Source organism: Oncorhynchus keta, chromosome 7, assembly GCF_023373465.1.
Source record: "Oncorhynchus keta strain PuntledgeMale-10-30-2019 chromosome 7, Oket_V2, whole genome shotgun sequence".
NCBI lineage: Eukaryota > Metazoa > Chordata > Actinopteri > Salmoniformes > Salmonidae > Oncorhynchus > Oncorhynchus keta.
The window spans coordinates 17,794,046-17,812,432 of NC_068427.1; positions in this window are offsets into that span (position 1 = coordinate 17,794,046).

An 18,387-nucleotide genomic window follows, 5' to 3' on the forward strand; every position below is an offset into this window, starting at 1 on the left:
AGGGAAGGACCTGGGACAGCAGTATAAACCCTATTGGCTGTTCAGAAAAACAGCACAGGCTGTTTCAGGACAAGGAATCTTGGGGATTGAAAGCCATGACAGGTGTGTTTTACACACTATTTGAAATTAGAAGGAGACTCCAGATGTATTGAAGTGGACACTGAGATGGCCCATATGGGAGAACAGCGTATTTCTCTCACCTCATAAAACTTGACAGGGTCTTCATTGGGACCAACGCTCACCTTTGAATGGTTCATATCATGTCTGCAGAAATTATCCTCTTGTGCAATTGAGTACTGTTTCCACATGGTCAGGTCCATGCCTGCTCTCAATTCTCCATTTGGAGAAGACTGAGGCCTATGCTAAAAAAAGAGATGTGCCTCATTTAACTCTGTGATTTGGTCATTTCCTGACCGAGTCAGTGAGAGAAGGGTTTGAAATAGGGATATAGCCTTTTGCCGCAGCAATTTTTTTATAAGGTTTAGAAATACTTCATGTAAAATTTGACTTAAATTGGTTCAATCGATGGAATGTTCATCTCAATTGCCTGCTGCATATGAAGACCTTTAAAACGGGACCCTCTTGTCTAGCGTAGCAGGAGTTTGGAACTGTTTGGAACTTTTGGAACTGTTACATTGAGATTGATTCTCACGTCCTCTGCTTTTGCATGCTGTGAATCTTATGACATTTAATACAATATTCCCATATTTATGCTTGTGCACAGCCTTCTTGCATGAGTTGAAACGAGTAGCTCTTTGAGAAGTATTAACTACCTAAAACCGCCAGGGTTCTCAGAAATAATGGTTAAAATCGCACAATATGACAGTTCCATGCCTCGTTATTGCCAGGGTATATTAATCTTGTTTTTTAATGTACTGTTATGGTGAAACGTAATGGCCACAGAGCAAAATGTAATTTAGAGTGCAAGGTTTGATAAATGCAGAGAGAAAGGTGGAAACACAATATTCCAAACATCTCCCTTTGAGTTGACTCCAAATGGAGACAAAATGAGAATGTCTCATGTGACTCAGAGGACACACAACTCGGATCCCACCTCGTAACAGCAAGACGAACACCTACCCTTTCCTAAAACAATAACCAGGAGTATTCAGTTTCATTTACAGTGATTGAGAATAACAGGATATTTTCTTCTCTTCAGCCACTGTGAATGAGTGCTGCTCCTAGCACATAGCAACACTGATCATTTCCAGTATTGTTTCCAGTATGGGTCACGGTGACTCATTCCAGGGTCAAGGGTGGGAATATTTGTCATCTCCTTGGCAACAGCTTCCATGTGTCTTATCCTTCTCTGTGCCAGGCCTGTATTTCTCTACACTATTCTTATCCCTCCATCCCATCTCCACAGAGAACAGGTTCATCTCTGTATATGAAGAGAGAGATTTTGATTCTCTCTCTCCATCTCCCCCCTCTCTCCATCTCCCCCCTCTCTCCATCTCCCCCCTCTCTCCATCTCTCCCCCTCTCTCTCAGGGTGGATGCTCAATGATTTCCTTTTCTCTGGCGTTAGAACAGGTGGTTATCCTCTTTATATTTGTGGAAGCAGTACTGATCAGTCACCCTGCGAGAGTATTAGTATCATAACCTCCTGCCTTGTTACCAGGATGACCCCAACAACGGTTCCATACCAGCATGGTCTGTTGTCATAGCTGTCATTGCCATGAACAGGAAACCCACTTGCGAGAAAACAGGATATAATAAAGACATTTACATTAAATATAGCCTTATATCACAGTAACTACAGAGGAATAACACACATAATTGTGACAACACTGTAATAACATAGAAATGACATATACTGTAGTCACAATAAGTATTCCTCAAGGTATATATACAAAATGTACTACTGCGTATAAGTGCAGTCAGTGCACATTGTTAAATTGGTGTCGCTTTAACTATTGGTGTCGCTTTAAATTAAGTGCAGCATATAAAGGCTTCATATGCCTTCTTAAAACATTCAGAAACACTGCATACCTGTGTTACAAATCATCTCTAACTATATGTCATGCTTTATAAAGGGTTCATAAATGTGGCATAACTGTGTGACATAAATACCAAAAGTCAAATGCGACATAAATCTGTGCTTTCTAAAGGGTGGCATAAGCACAGTTTAATAAAGGCCTTATAAATCATGTTAAATTGAGGCTTCACAAAGTATTCACAATGCATCTTGATAGAGCATTGCAACGCCAGGATAGTGGAGTTTATTTTTTTCCTCATCAATCTATACACAATACCAATACAATATCATAATGACAAAGCGAAAACAGGTTTTTAAGAAATGTTTGCGAATTTACAAGATAATAAAACCCGGAAAAAAGCTTATTTACATAGGTATTCAGACCCCTTGCTATAAGACTCGGACTTGAGCTCAGGTGCATCCTGTTTTCATTGATCATCCGTGAGATGTGTCTACAACTTGACTGGAGTCCACCCGTGATGAATTCAATTGATTGGACATTATTGGGAAAGGCACACACCTGTCTATATAAGGTCCCACAGTTGACAGTGCATGTCAGAGCAAAAACCAAAACATGAGGTTGAAGGAATTGTCCGTAGAGCTCTGAGACAGGATTGTGTCGAGGCACAAATCTGGGGAACGGTACCAACATATGTCTGCAGCATTGAAGGTCCCCAAGAACACAGTAGCCTCCATCATTCTTAAATGGAAGTTTGAAACCACCAGACTCTTCCTAGAGCTGGCCGCCCGGCCAAACTGAGCAATCAGGGGAGAAGGGCCTTGATCAGGGAGGTGACCAAGGATCCAATGGTCATTCCGATAGAGCTCCAGAGTTCCTCTGTGGAGATGGGAGAACCTTCCAGAAGGACAAACCAGACGAGAGATTGAGATGAGATTCTCATCACAAAATTGTCCAAGTTCAACTTTTCCCCTGATGCCTTGAGATGGATGAAATCATACCTTGAAGGCAGAACTCAGTGTGTCAGAGTGAGCAATGAGCTGTCGCCCACTCGTAGCTATGATGTGGGCGTGCCCCAAGGGTCAATACTGGGGCCCCTCCTGTTCAGCCTGTACATTAATGATCTGCCTTCTGTCTGTACTGGGTCTGAAGTTCAAATGTATGCAGATGATACAGTGATATATGTGCATGCAAAGAGCAAACAACAAGCTGCAAAAGAACTCACTACTGTAATGGTCCAGGTTACAAAGTGGCTCAGTGACTCGTGTTTGCATCTCAATGTGAAAAAACTGTTTGCATGTTCTTCACAAAGAGGGCAACAGATGCTACTGAGCCAGATGTCTATGTGTCAGGGGAGAAGCTCCAGGTGGTATCCGATTTTAAGTACCTTGGCATCATACTTGATTCCAACCTCTCTTTCAAAAAGCATGTGAAAAAGGTAATTCAAATAACTAAATTCAATCTAGCTCATTTCCGATTTATACGGAATTGTTTGACTACAGAGGTAGCAAAACTGTACTTCAAATCTATGATACTCCCCCACTTAACATACTGCTTGACTAGTTGGGCCCAAGCTTGCTGTACAACATTAAAACCTATTCAGTCTGTCTACAAACAGGCTCTCAAAGTGCTTGATAGGAAGCCCAATAGCCATCATCATTGTCATATCCTTAGAAAACATGAGCTCTTGAGTTGGGAAAATCTTGTGCAATACACCGACACATGTCTTGTATTCAAGATCCTTAATGGCCTGGCTCCCCCTCCACTCAATATTTTTGTTAAACAGAAAACCCAGACATATGGCAGCAGATCCACAAGGTCTGCCATGAGAGGTGACTGTATAGTTCCCCTATGGAAAAGCACCTTTAGTAAATCTGCATTCTCTGTGAGAGCCTCCCATGTCTGGAATACACTGCCATCAGACACACATAACTGCACCACATATCACACTTTCACAAAATGCTTGAAGACATGGCTAAAGGTCAATCAGATTTGTGAACATGGTCCCTAGCTGTGTGTTGCCGCTTTCCATGTTGTCTGTAGCTTGTGAGGTGTGGAAACACTTTGTTGCTTTTATGAATTTTGTCTTGCTGCTTTTTGTTCTGTCTGTATGCTATGTCTTGCTTGTCCTATGTTGCTATGTCTATGGTGCTATTGTCTATATTGTAATTGTTTTTAATAACCTGCCCAGGGACTGCGGATGAAAATTAGCCGGCTGGCTAAAACCGGCACTTTTCTTGAAACGTTGATTAATGTGCACTGTCCCTGTAAAAGTAAAATAAAATAAACTAAACACTGATCATGTGATAAGTTTGGAAATCAAATGACCACTTGTGGTGCCACTGGACAGCGAAAATCAAGTAACGTAACCTTTATTTATTGTAATTTAAATTAGTTTGTAGTAGTTGAGTGTTGTGTTAGATTACATACTGTAGCTACCTCAATCATTATTTTAATTCAATGACCAAAGGTGTCTGACTTTATAGTAAGTACAGCGTCATACGATACAAAGCATTTATGTCTGTTTTATAAATGACCAAAGGGGTCTCACTTTAAATTAAGTACAGTGTCTTTATAGATGTATCATCAACAACCAAAAGCGTCTCACTTCACACTAAGTATTACAGAATATTACATAAAATGTCAATAAATAGGTGAATGTATCAAAGATCTGACTGGGCCCAGCAGAGTTCGGATTGGCTCGTTTTCGTTGTGTGCATGTTTGTGTACTGAGGAACATGCAACTTCGTTCCAGAAGAAAGACACTTTCAATTTCTTAAGTTTGGGGGCTTTCATCGAGGTAAGTGTTTCCTGGGATAACGTTGTCCCCAGGCTGTTGCACACACAGCACATATAAGCCTGGGATATCCACCATTCAAAGTTGGCCTTAGTGAGAGTGACCATGGAAATCTATAGGAGTGACCTGAGTAAAGTATTTGTCATCGTCACGAGTTAAAACACTCAAAAGGTCTGAATTATGGCTCAACCCTGTCCATTTCCACAATTGATCTTCCTAAAATTAGATTTTTAAATCTAACCCTAACTATTGAAGGCCAAGTTTGATGCACTGGGCCACCAGACCTTGTGCGCATTAGAGCAGATGTGTATGGGAATGAGACTAGGTATAATGTGACTAATATGACTTCACTTTAGAGCATATGCCATCCTTGAGCACCCTTCATAAAGTGGGTTATGTCACACTTGACATTGATAATTATGTCAAACAGTTATGCCACATTTATGAACCCTTTATAAAGCATGACATATGGTTATAGATGCTTTAACACATGTATGTAGTGCTTTATGAAGGCATTATGAAGGCTTTACGAAGTCTTTATAAGCTGAATGTCATTTTAAGCGGGACCCAACTATTATACCTGTTGTTGACATTTTAAACTGAGGCCACTTATATTATCCACCACAAATTGTTAAAGGGTTTATGGGCTTATGCTCTGTAGCTCTGTCTCCGTGGTGTAAAAGAATATAGCAATGACTATACATGAAAATGAAAAACTCCAGGTTTAATTCACGCCCATTGTACTCCAACTGTCTAGAGCATAATGGGGATTGTGTTGCCTCCATTTGTGGCATAATCCACAAAATGAGATTAATCAGTGAACAGACCTATCTGCCCTTAGACACAGAAACCCAATATGTTAATGTCTTACCTCAGAAAGAAGAGAAAAAAAATGTTTGAAATACTGCTCTACATGTTGGGGCAAAAGGTACTGTAAGTCTAATGACTCAGAGAATGTTTGAGTGTCAAGGTGCATAGGATTCCTGTGTCTCCATTGGGATGAACATAGTATTTGTTCATGAGTAAGGAGGGGAACCATTGTGACTTGGATCTTGAGGGTTCACAATAGGGCCAAGGCAGATAAGCATGCAGTCCAATCCTTTACTCTACATAGGCAGGGAAGCCTACCGAGCTGGACTGACAATATTTTAGAATGTTTCTACATGTAGAATAGGTTTGCGTGCAGTTAGCAAATTACAGCCAGCACTCTGTTCAAACGCTACCAGTGTGTCCGTGCCTTAAAGAGCAACAGAAGGCATAGACATAATTTATCTCGTTGAAAATGGCCTATTTGACATCAATATTAGTCAGAAATGTTTATTCCAGTGCCAAAATTGACTAAAATGTGTAAGCAGGATCACTTTGCCCATCCCAGCTGCCATATTGTAAAATTCAAAACCCTTTCTCAAGCATCTTGTGTCCTACCGTGGCCTGTTTTGTAACATGAGTGACTGTAACGCAAGTGACTTGATTCAGCTAATGTGGCCTGCCTGCTCAAACGTATCTGCTAGCTACTACTAGTTGGCTTCATTGACAAACACAGATATGGAACTTATCTAGCTAGCTAGTGATTTTGGGCACCGATAAACAGCTTGTGTAATAGCTTGTGCTTTATTTACCAAATTAGTCGTGAGCGCAGCCAGCAGCAGATGATGCAGTCCAATTACCTTTTTTTTTTAAAAATATATATACCTATATATAATATATATATCTTTTTTTATGATTTACCGCACCAAACACCTTAACTAGATGTAAAATTGCACAAAGACCTCCTCAGCAAAAACATCCAAATTAACTCCCAAGACCCAAATCTTGTTTTTCTTAATGAGCAGCAGGAAAACATGTGGAATAGGTGAGTTCATCCCCCTTTAATACAGTATAGATAATATACTGTCAGATGTACTTTCACTTAGATAATCTTTACAAAAATATAAACGCAACAGGTAAAGTGTTTAGTCCCATATTTCATCAGGTCAAATAAAAGTTCCCAGAAATGTTTCACATTCATAAAAATCTTGTTTCTTGTTTACATTCCTGTTTGTGAGCATTTCTCCTTTGCCAAGAAAATCCATCCACATGACAGGTGTAGCATATCAAGAAGCCGATTGTACAGCATGATCATTATACAGCTGCTCCTTGTGCTGGGGACAATAAAAGGCCACTGTAAAATGTGCAGTTTTGTCACATAACACAATGCCACAGACGTCTCAAGTTTTGAGTGAGCCTGCAATTGGCATGCTGACTCCAGGAATGTCCACCAGAGGTGTTTCTCTTCACGGAGGAATGCCGGTTTCAACAGTACCGGGCAGATGGCAGACAGCATGTATGGTGTTGTGTGGGAGAGCGGTTTGCTAATGTCAATGTTTTGGAGTGGCCCATGGTGGGGTTATGGTATTGGCAGGCATAAGCTACCGACAATGAACACAATTGCATTTTATCGATTGCAATTTGAATGCACAGAGATAGTGTGACAAGATCCTGAGACCCATTGTCGTGCCAGTCATTTACCGCCATCACCTCATGTTACAGCAAGATAACGCACGGTCTCATAACGCAAGGATCTGTTCACAATTCCTGGAAACTGAAAATGTCCCCAGTACAACCCAGTTCTTGAGCATGTTTGGGATGCTCTGGATCGATGCGTACAACAGCGTGTTCCAGTTCCCACCAATATCCAGCAACTTCACACAGCCATTGAAAAGGAGTGGGGGAGTAGGACAACATTCCACAGGTCACAATCAACAGCCTGATCATCTCTATGTGAAGGAGATGTGTCGCACTGCATGAGGCAAATGGTGGTCATACCAGATACTGATTGGTTTTCTGATCCACATCCCTACTTTTCTTTAAGGTATCTGTGATCAACAGATGCATAGCTATATTTTTGTTCAGTGTAGTTGAACAAACACACTGATATGCATGTACAAGCAGAACAGTGGCTTTCGACATGTTCCGTCGACTTTCATGTGTGTTTAATTGTCAAGTGCCTTGGCGGCCACTGCGTCTTGCACGGCCGTTCCAATGAGGCATAACGAAAACGACTGCATCAGTGTGGAAACCGCATCAAACCATTTCACCTCTCCACGCTCAACTCGTAACTTGTCTGAACCAGGATCCTAACATTATCAGATGGGAGATTGTAATCCCTCTCCTCCCTCTCTGTGCTCTCTGTGTTTCACATAAACCCTCTTTCCCTCCAGAACGTTGTAGCTGGATGTGTAGAGGCACAACGGGCCAGTGTTTTCACCGAAGTGTCTGATTATCTTCACAGCTTCCTCCCTTTGTCCTCACAACGCAGTGAAGAGATCTTATCCAGAGCATGTTTTAGCCTGTGCGTTGTCCCCGAGACGAGTAACAGTGTACCCAACTCAGGGGCCTGTCCAGCTCAATGCTCAATTGTTTATTTTAATTTCTCTCGTGTCCTCCATCTAACCCTGTCATAGATACTTGTCATTAGCTTTTTTTGAAAGGGGAGCCACAAATGAAATGTGTCAGACAATAAATCAAATTCAATTAAATCACATTTTATTTGTTGTAAACAACAGGTGTAGACTAACAGTGAAATGCTTACTTATGGGCCCTTACCAACAATTTAGAGCGAAAAGTACCCAATGAGTAACGATAACCTTGCAATATGCACAGGGTACCAGTACTGAGTCGATGTGCAGGGGTAAGAGGTAATGGAGGTAGATATGTACATATACTGTAGGTAGGGGTAAAGTGACTAGGCAACAAGATAGATAATAAACAGGAGCAGCAGCATATGAGATGAGTCAAAAGAGTTATTGCAAAAAAAGGGTCAAAGCAGATAGTCTGGGTAGCTACAGTATTTAGTGAACTGTTTTCTAGTCTTATGGCTGGAAGGTTGAAGCTGTTTAGTGTCCTGTTGGTACCAGACTTGGTGCATCCAAATACATTTTTGATACTGTCGCAAAGCTAACTAAAAAGCAGTATTCCCCAAGAGAGGATGGCTTTCACTTAAATTCATGAACTTCTTTGAGGAAAAGATCATGATCATTAGAGAGCAAATTACGGACTCCTCTTTAAATCTGCGTATTTCTCCAAAGCTCAGCTGTCCTGAGTCTGCACAACTCTGCCAGGACCTAGGATCAAGGGAAACACTCAAGGTTTTTAACACTATATCTCTTGACACATTGATGAAAATAATCATGGCCTCTAAACCTTCAATCTGCATACGGGACCCTATTCCAACTAAACTACTGAAAAAGTTGTTTCCTGTGCTTGGCCCTCCTATGTTGAACATAATAAACGGCTTTCTATCTATCGGATGTGTACCAAACTCACTTAAAGTGGCAGGAATAAAGTCTCTCTTGAAAAAGCAAAAGCTTAACCGAGAAAATATATCAAAACCTATCGGCCTATATCGAATCTCCCATTCCTCTCAGAAATATATGAAATAGCTGTTGCGCAGCAACTCACTGCCTTCCTGAAGAAAATGTATACGAAACACTTCAGTCTGGATTTAGACCCCATCATAGAACTGAGACTGCACTTGGGAAGGTGGTAAATTACCTTTTAATGGCGTCAGACCGAGGCTTTGCATCTGTCCTCGTGCTGCTAGACCTCAGTGCTGCTTTTGATACCATCGATCATCACATTCTTTTGGATAGATTGGAAACCCAAATTGGTCTACACGGACAAGTTCTGGCCTGGTTTTGATCTTATCTGTCGGACAGATATCTCTGCGGATGGTTTGTCCTCTGACAATTCAACTGTAAATGTTGGTGTTCCTCAAGGCTCCGTTTTGAGACCACTATTGATTTTACCTCTTGGTGATGTAATTCGGAAACATAACATTAACTTTCAATTCTATGCGGACGACATACAGTTGTACATTTCGATGAAACATGGCGAAGCCCCAAAATTTCCATCCCTGGAAGCCTGTGTTTCAGACATAAGGAAGTGAATTTTCTACTTTTAAACTCGGACAAAACAGAGATGCTAGTTCTAGGTCCCAAGAAATAAAGAGATCTTCTGTTGAATCTGACAATCAATCTTGTTGGTTGTACAGTTGTCTCAAATAAAACTGCGAAGGACCTTGGCGTTACTCTGGACCCTGATCTCTCTTTTGACGAACATATCAAGACTGTTTCAATGACAGCTTTTTTCCATCTACATAACATTGTAAAAATCTGAAACTTTCTGTGCAAAAATGATGTAGAAAAATGTATCCATGCTTTTGTCACTTCTAGGTTAGACCATTGCAATGCTCTACTTTCCGGCTACCCGGATAAAGCACTAAATAAACTTCAGTTAGTGCTAAACATGGCTGCTAGAATCTTGACTAGAACCAAAAAATGTGATTATATTACTCAGCCATCTCTATTACCCTGGGGCGGCAGGGTAGCCTAGTGGTTAGAGCGTTGGACTAGTAACCGGAATGTTGCAAGTTCTAACCCCCGAGCTGACAAAGTACAAATCTGTCGTTCTGCCCCTGAACAGGCAGTTAACCCGCCGTCATTAAAAATAAGAATTTGTTCTTAACTGACTTGCCTAGTTAAGTAAAGGTAAAATAAAAAAAATAAAAAAATAAAAAAATTATATTTAAGTCATGAGTAACCACTACGCTGCATTTCGGTCCGACTCTCTTTCTACAAACGAAGAACGACGTTACAGAATCACCCACCACACACGGACCGAGTGGCGTGGTTACAGGCAGCGACAGCAGGAGCAGAAAAAGGAGGACGTTATGGACAGCAAAGGCATGGAGTATACGACGTGGGAAGAAATAGACAGGTGGGCGGCCGACCCAGTGAGAGTGCAGGAGCCTGCCTGGGATTGGCTGGAGCAGTGCGAAGAGGGCTATAGGCGAATGGAGTCGAAAAGAAAGACACGGCGGTGCAGAGCGAAAACCGAAAGTCACCCCCAAATATTTATTGGGGGAGGGCTCAGAGTGAGAGTGGCTGAGTCAGGAGTCAGACCTGATCCTACTTAATCGTGAGGAACAGCTGCAGTGGGAGAGGCTGCACCACTTGGAGACTTGGACATGGGAGGAAGAACTGGACGGAAAGGGACCCTGGGCTCAGCCTGGTGAATATCGCCGCCCCAAGGAGGAAATAGAGGCGGGAAAAGCGGAGAGGCGCTGGTATGAGGAGGCAGCATGGCGACGCGGATGGAAGCTCGAAAAGCAGCCCAAAAAAATTATTGGGGGGGAGCTTAAAGGGAGTATGGCTATGTCAGGTAGGAGACCTGCGCAAACTCCCTGTGCTTACCGGTGGGCTAGAGAGACCGGGCAGACACCGTGTTATGCGCACGGTGTTTTGCGGGTGCATAGCCCGGTGCGGTTCATACCAGCCCTTCGTATTGGCCGGGCTAGAGTGGGCATCGAGCCAGGTAAGCTTGGGCAGGCTCGGTGCTCAAGATCTCCAGTGCGCCTGCACGGTCTGGTCTATCCAGAGCCACCTCCACACACCAGTCCTCCGGTAGCAGCTCCCCGCACCAGGCTTCCTGTGCGTGTCCTCACTCCTGTATCACCAGTGCCAGCACCACGCATCAGGCCTACAGTGCGCCTCGCCTCTCCTGTGCTGTCGGAGTCTCCCGCCTCTCCAGCGCTGTCGGAGCCTTTCTCCTCTCCTGCGCTACCGGAGTCTCCTGTCTGTTCAGAGCTATCAGAGCCTTCCTTCCCTCCTGCGCTGTTGGAGTCTCCCGGCTGTTCAGCGCTATCAGAGCCTTCCTCCTCTACAGCGCTGCCGGAGCCTCCTGCCTGTTCGGAGCAGCCTGAGCTGCCAGTCTGCAGGGAGCTGTCAGTCTGCAAGGTTCTGTCAGTCTGCATGAAGCAGTCAGAGCTGTCAGTCTGCATGAAGCAGCCAGAGCTGCCAGTCTGCAAAGAGCTGCCAGTCTGCAAGGAGCTGCCAGTTTGCAGGGTGCTGTCAGCCTGCATGGAGCAGTCAGAGCTGTCAGTCTGCATGAAGCAGCCAGAGCTGTCAGTCTGCATGAAGCAGCCAGAGCTGTCAGTCTGCAAAGAGCTGTCAGTCTGAAAGGAGCTGTCAGTCTGCAAGGAGCTGCCAGTCTGCAGGGTGCTGTCAGCCTGCATGGAGCAGGCAGAGCTGTCAGTCTGCATAAAGCAGCCAGAGCTGTCAGTCTGCATGAAGCAGCCAGAGCTGTCAGTCTGCAAAGAGCTGTCAGTCTGCATAGAGCAGCTAGATCCGCCAGTCAGCCATGATCTTCTAGATCTGCCAGTCAACCAGTCTCTTCCAGATCTGCCAGTCAACCAGTCTCTTCCAGATCTGCCAGTCAACCAGTCTCTTCCAGATCTGCTAGTCAACCAGAATCTTCCAGATCCGCCAGCCAGCCAGGATCTACCGGAGCCTACTACCTGCCCTCAGTCTTGAGCTGCCCCTCAGTCCCGAGCTGCCCTCAGTCCCGAGCTGCCCCTCAGTTCCGGGCTGCCCCTCAGTCCCGAGCTGCCCCTCAGTCCCGAGCTGCCCCTCAGTCCCGAGCTGCCCCTCAGTCCCGAGCTGTCCCTCAGTCCCGAGCAGCCCCTCAGTCACAAGCTGCTCCTCAGTTCTGTGGGGTTCTGGGTGAGGACTATTAGGCCATGGTCGGCGGCGAAGGGTGGATTATCCCAGGACGCGAAGGGGAGGACCTAGGACATTAATGGAGTGGGGTCCACGTCCCGAGCCGGAACCGCCACCATGGACAGACGCCCACCCGGACCCTCCCTATGGTTTTGAGGTGCGTTCGGGAGTACGCACCTTAGGGGGGGTTCTGTCACGCCTTGGTCATTGTATTTTGTGTTTTCGTTATATTATTTGGTTAGGCCAGGGTGTGACATGGGTTTATGTTATTGTATTTTCGTATTGGGGTTTGTAGTATTTGGGATCGCGGCTGATTAGGGGTGTTGTATAGGCTTGGCTGCCTGAGGCGGTTCTCAATCAGAGTCAGGTGATTCTCGTTGTCTCTGATTGGGAACCGTATTTAGGTAGCCTGAGTTTCGCTTTGTATTTCGTGGGTGATTGTTCCTGTCTCTGTGTAGTTTCACCAGATAGGCTGTAATTAGGTTTCACATTCCGTTTTGTTGTTTTGCATTTGTATAGTTATTTCATGTTTCGCTCTTCCTTCATTAAAGACATGAGTAACCACCACACTGCATTTCGGTCCGACTCTCTTTTGACAAACGAAGAACGCCGTTACAGACGTGATCTTCCTGTCTGAGTTGGTGCCCCTCCTTGGGTTGTGCCGTGGGGGAGATCTTCGTGGGGCATACTCTGCCTTGTCTCAGGATGGTAAGTTTGTGGTTGAAGATGTCCCTCTAGTGGAGTGGGGGCTGTGCTTTGGCAAAGTGGGTGGGGTTGATGACAGACGTATATTTGCATAACTGAGAAATAAGGTGGTTAGGAATATTTTTAAAAAAAGCAAAAGCAGAGTGATCAATGAAGCGAAAGGAAATGGCAAAAATACTAACAGGGAAGAGGAGCTGACAAGTCCAAAAAACAACCTTAATTAAAGGTTAATGGGATTCTAATTCAAGACTCCAATTTCATATCCATAGTTCTCACTCCCATAGATAATAATAAACATTTCAGCGTCAGCAGTGGACAGTATTATTAGCTTCTTCAGGAGCTCTAGAACAAAATATGTATTTGGTCTTGATCCTGCATTCCTGAAGAGACACAAATATTCTCTTATCGCCCCTATTGTACAGCGAGTTAATCTGTCTATCAAATATGGGTTATTCCCCAATGTTTGGAAGTCTGCTGCAGTGATACCTGTTTTAAAATCTGGTGACCCAACACTGGTGGAAAATTACCGGCCTATAAGAATTCTTCCAGTTCTATCAAAAGAGGCTGAAAGATAGGTGGCTGATCATCTGACTGACCACCGTATTGAGGGCAACTCAATACATCAAATGCAATTTGGATTCAGAATTAACCATTCTACCGAAACAGCCAATTGCTATTTTCTGGAGTGCATTGAATCTAAACTGGACATAGGTGGTGAAGTCGGCTCAGTCTTTTTGGAACTTAAAAAAGCCTTTGATACTGTGAATCATGAGGTCCTCCTATCCAGACTATCCTTCCTTATTGTGTTTACTGAAGTCATTAGTTGGATGTTTTCCCATCTGACAAACAGAAGTCAAAGGGTTTGTTTGGGGGACACTCAGTCGGACTCTCTTTAATATAACATTGGGGTCCCACAAGGGTCAATATTAGGCCCCCTTCTGTTTACCATCTATATAAATGATCTCCCACTTACTTGCCCACAAGTTAACATGCAGATGTTAAAAATAAAATAGACAATTGGTTGTTAACAAGTTAACTGAAGCTATGATACATGTTTCTAAATGGATTATTACTTTTTGCCTGCATTTAAATATCGACAACACTGTTTGTATGAATTTCTCTAAGAAATCCATTGATTCTTCCCAAAGAGCTGTTCTTGTTAATGGGGAGAATCTGAAAGTTGTGTCTAACTTCAGGTATCTTGGTGTCAATTTGGACTCAAACTTGAGATTTATTAAGAAACATGTGAAAAAGGTGGTTAACACGGTTAAGTTTGGATTATCCAACTTTAGGTTTATCAGACCTTTCCTTCCTCTGGAGGCCGCAGAAGAGGTAGACGGAGCGGCCTACTGGTCAGACTTCAAAGGTGTGCACACCACCCACCGCTTCCAAGTATATTACTCGCCAAAGTCCAGTCTCTAGACAACAATGTGGACGAAATTAGGGCAAGGGTTGCCTTCCAACTTTCTCTGTTTGATGGAAATATGGCGATCTCGGGATATGATGTCAGAGTCGGAACAGCCACCGGGTTTATTCATGCGTCGCGCTGACAGAAATAAACATCTCTCTGGGAAGAACAAGGGTGGAGGTGTATGCTTCATGATTAACGACACATGGTGTAATCATAACAAGATACAGGAACTCAAGTCCTTCTGTTCACCTGACCTAGAATTCTTTACAATCAAATGCTGACCATATTATCTCCCAATATTTTTTATTTTTATTTTTTATTTTTACAACGCCTCTTCAACCTTAGGAGGCTGAAGAAATTTGGCTTGTCACATAAAACCCTCACTGCACCCTCACTGCAACTGCACCGCCCTCAACCTCAAGCTTCTCCAGAGGGTGGTGCAGTCTGCACAATGCATCACCGGGGGCAAACTACCTGCCCTCCTAGACACCTACACCACCCGATGTCACAGGAAGGCCAAAAAGATAATCAAGGACAACAACCACCCGAGCCACTACCTGTTCACTACTCTACCATCCAGGTGGTGAGGTCAGTACAAGTGCATCAAAGCTGGGACCAAGAGACTGAAACATCTTCTATCTCAAGGCCACCAGACTGTTGAACAGCCATCACTAACACAGAGAGGCTGCTGCCTACATACAGACTCAAATCTTTGGCCACTTTAATAAATCGATCACTACTCACTTTAAATAATGCAACTTTATTAGCGAGGTATATATTATCCATGTCCTTGTTCAGCCACGACTCTGAGAAACATAGGGTATTACAGTTTTTCAGGTCCCGTTGATAGGATAGTCTCGAACGGAGCGCGTCCAGTATGTACTCTAGTGATTGTAGGTTCGCAAACAAAACATAGGAAAATGGCAGTCTAGATGCTCGCCGACATAGTCTAATCATGACACCGCCTCGTTTACCTTTCTTTCACCGCTTCTCCCTCTTTCAAGTCCCTGGGATCAGGGCCTGGTACCGGGAAAACATAACATCTAGAGCTGCCAACTCGTTGAAGTAGAAATATTCATCCAAATTTAGTTTAGTGACCGCTGTTTTGATGCCCATACGCTGTTTATCAATCGTAGGAAATGATGGCAAAAAAAGTTAAGAACACGGGGAAAAAAGACAAAATAGCAGAATAGGTCAGAGCCCATAAGATGGCAGCTAACCACTGCAGCGTCATCTCTGACACACAAATAGGGAACTTAAGCACCAGGGCTCCTGTGGCAGTGGGGAATCGCTTGAGGGCTACATGTGCCGGCTGATGTGAGAAGATTCCCTGGCCAGATGGAGGAATATGTAGTGTCTGTTTTTAGGGAGAATAGGAGGGCATTGCAATAAGACAGAACATTGGAGGGAATGGAAAAGCTTTGCAACATCTCTATTACACATTACAGCATGATCAAATGAGTAAATGAGAATATAGGCGTCAGAAAGGAACTACTCAAAGGCATTGGTTTTCCGATGCATCCTTCATTATTTGCAAAGAAAAAATACAATAAATCACACATTTTTTGGAATGATTATTATTTTTTATATGATCTAGACCAGAGGGAAAATGAATCAGATTCTTTGTGAGGACTCTCTGTAAGTGTCATTAATGTGTCATCTGGTTATGTTTCACCCACATAGCATCATCACAGCTAATCGTATTAGCATCCACTGTGCCATTACCTCACAGTACCTGCGCATCCCTTCGCACTGTATAGCCAAGCTCTGGCCAAGTGAGTGGAATATATGTGTACCGTTTCAGGAAACTAGGCATATGTCACAAGTCACGACTTCACAAGAGAGCCATTTGAATGTTTTTGGTAGAAATGTCTTCTGGAACATGTGAACTTTCATGTGTCTTAATAACAAACTTCTATGCCATCTGTAAATATGAATAACATTGTTAATTACGAGCCGTGTTGATTAAGCCACAGGAAAAGAAGGAAACCTTCCCACTAGCCATGATTGGCTGAGATAATGAGTAGGCTGGACATGCCAAGAGAGGATTGGTCTGCCATATAGAAGGCTTCTGTCTATTTGAGGTAGTCAGTCTGTGTCTTTGTTGGTTTCCTTTCAAGCTAAAGTGTACTGTTAGCTAGCTAGCTAACGTTAGCTGGCTGGCTCCCTAGCTAATGTTACGTGTATGACGTTATTATTCGCATCCCAGAACCATTTGTTTTGCTAGGTAGAGACTAATGTTAGCTAGCTAACATTGAACCTGGTTGGTTAGCTCCCAGCAGACAATTTTGAAAGCAGAATTACTTTTCCATTGTTCCTCGAAAATGCAGTGTATGATATACCAGTTTGTAGTTCTGAGTCTCTACTTTTATCCAATGTAAAAACGCTATTTCAGATGTTGCTACATAAGAACAAATCCAGGAAAACGACTGCCGATTGAAAGGGACAGTATACAAAGGATTATGATGTTGATATCAGTAATAACACACAGACACACACACACACACACACACACACACACACACAGCGAGTAGTAATTGGATTGGGCATACACACCCACTGTGACATCATTGACAGTGACCCTTCTCTACTGCTTATTGATCATATCCATTCACACTGTAAATGTGGAGAATGAATGTCTCACATATTTCTCATCCACACACACACATCTACCCACCCATGCATTACATGCATGCTCACACGCATGCAAACACACAAACACACACACACAAAGTAATGTACATGCATTTACCTTTTAACTTGCGTACATTTTTGAAGCACATGCAGTACCAGTCAAAAGTTTGGACACACCTACTCATTCAAGGGTTTTGATATTTTCTACATTGTGGAATAATAGTGAAGACATCAAAACCTTCATGTCTTGAAGTAATGATGGACTTTCATTTCTCTTTACTTATTTGAGCTGTTCTTGCCATAATATGGACTTGGTCTTTTACCAAATAGGGCTATCTTCTGTATACCACCCCTACCTTTTCACAACACAACAGATTGGCTCAAACACATTAAGAAAGAAAGAAATTCCACAAATTAACGTTTAACAAAGCACACCTGTTAATTGAAATGCATTCGAGGTGACTACCTCATGGAGCTGGTTGAGAGAATGTTGTAAGTGTGCAAAGCTGCCATCAAGGCAAAGGGTGGCAACTTTGAAGAATCTCAAATATAAAGTATATTTTGATTTGTTTAACACTTTTTTTGGTTACTACATGATTATGTGTTATTTCACAGTTTTGATGTCTTCACTATTATTTTACAATGTAGAAAATAGTAAAAAATAAAGAAAAACCCTTGAATGAGTAGGTGTGTCCAAACTTTTGACTGGTACTGTATGTTTCTTCCACGTCTTCACCAACCATTCAGCCATCCCTCCACAGCCACTACCGCCAGTTCAAAAAGTAACATATCTTCTCTGATAGAACCAAAACCCCAAATTTACGACTGCTCGAGGAACAATAAAAAAAGGCACACTTAAAAAAAATGACATGAAAACTCTAGGGCAGAGTTTAACAGTTTTGCTGACTCATTTTATAGGCAGAGTGACTCTGGCCCCTTTTCTACTGGAGACAAGAGCAGAAAGTGAGCGTGTCAGCACTATTTTGCTGTGACTCAACATCTTGTTGCTGCCTGTCCACCATCGATGCAACGCCTGAGGATAGAGAGACGCCTGTCACGTCACGCCTTTCCACTGCGCCTGGATCAGCAGAAAATAGATTGGCACGACAGGGGCCAATTACTGTACATATCACGCAGCACACTGACTGGTGAAACTGGATATGCCTTGCGTGAAGTCTGCAGAGTCTTTTTCTCATTTTGATTAGACAAGATGAGAGTGTTTATTGCAATGTAAATAGTATGACTCTCCATGTTGTATTGTGTGTGTGTGTGTGTGTGTGTGTGTGTGTGTGTGTGTGTGTGTGTGTGTGTGTGTGTGTGTGTGTGTGTGTGTGTGTGTGTGTGTGTGTGTGTGTGTGTGTGTGTG